Below are 646 nucleotides of genomic sequence, written 5' to 3'. Positions count from 1 at the left end.
CTAAAATCTCCTAAATGCATTTTAAACGTTTTTTTTTCAGTAAAACTTTATAGTTTATCTGTTATTTTCTCTGCCCTATCTCAAAATAGGATCGATAAATTTGACTGACCTCGTAACCACCAAAAAAAATTCGAAATTAACCTAATTTACCCTTTTTTCTTTTCTAGAATGACTTCAAATTGTAACATGAAACTACATTCGTTTCTCCTAGGTAGATCTAAGTTTGTAACAGTATACATCTATTTATAATTAAATTTTATAGTTTTATTACCCTCTGAACAATGTCTAACTACTATCCGTACTATTAAAAGTTGTAAATCATTCGGGGAACATGCAGCTCACATTACACTATCAAATTACATTACCCACGAGCTGCGTGCATGCCTCATAAACCATTTTAATTATATTATTATTATTACTTATTTTACCTATTTTATTCTTAAATAACTTAAAAAGATTTGTATTTTTAGATGATTAAGCCTGATTTTTTATAGTAATGATAGTAATGCACTTAACAATTTTTATTTAATTAATCAATGCACCAAGGAATATAGATTAATAACATACAAAAAGTAGACAAATTCACTTACCTCTAAAAATTTTCCTTGCTTTCTAACTATGCAACAAGATCCATTACAAATTCATC

At 27.1% G+C, this 646-nt stretch overlaps 1 protein-coding gene and 1 long non-coding RNA gene across 2 annotated transcripts in view; one reads left to right on the top strand and one right to left on the bottom strand.

Annotated features, from left to right (window-relative positions):
* The window catches only part of LOC111088205, a 1,732-nt gene extending 1,580 nt beyond the window's left edge, over positions 1 to 152 (bottom strand). The window contains exon 1 of the long non-coding RNA XR_002612807.1: positions 110 to 152. This is a non-coding gene — a long non-coding RNA (uncharacterized LOC111088205). The remainder of the gene's footprint in view (positions 1 to 109) is intronic.
* Positions 1 to 646, top strand: part of LOC106469115 (L-asparaginase-like) — a 72,388-nt gene that overhangs the window by 65,585 nt on the left and 6,157 nt on the right. The window lies entirely within an intron of this gene.

Source organism: Limulus polyphemus, unplaced genomic scaffold, assembly GCF_000517525.1.
Source record: "Limulus polyphemus unplaced genomic scaffold, Limulus_polyphemus-2.1.2 Scaffold3314, whole genome shotgun sequence".
NCBI classification, from domain to species: Eukaryota; Metazoa; Arthropoda; class Merostomata; order Xiphosura; family Limulidae; genus Limulus; species Limulus polyphemus.
The sequence above is the reverse complement of the archived record's forward strand: the minus strand, read 5'-3'. Positions and strand labels throughout refer to the sequence as shown.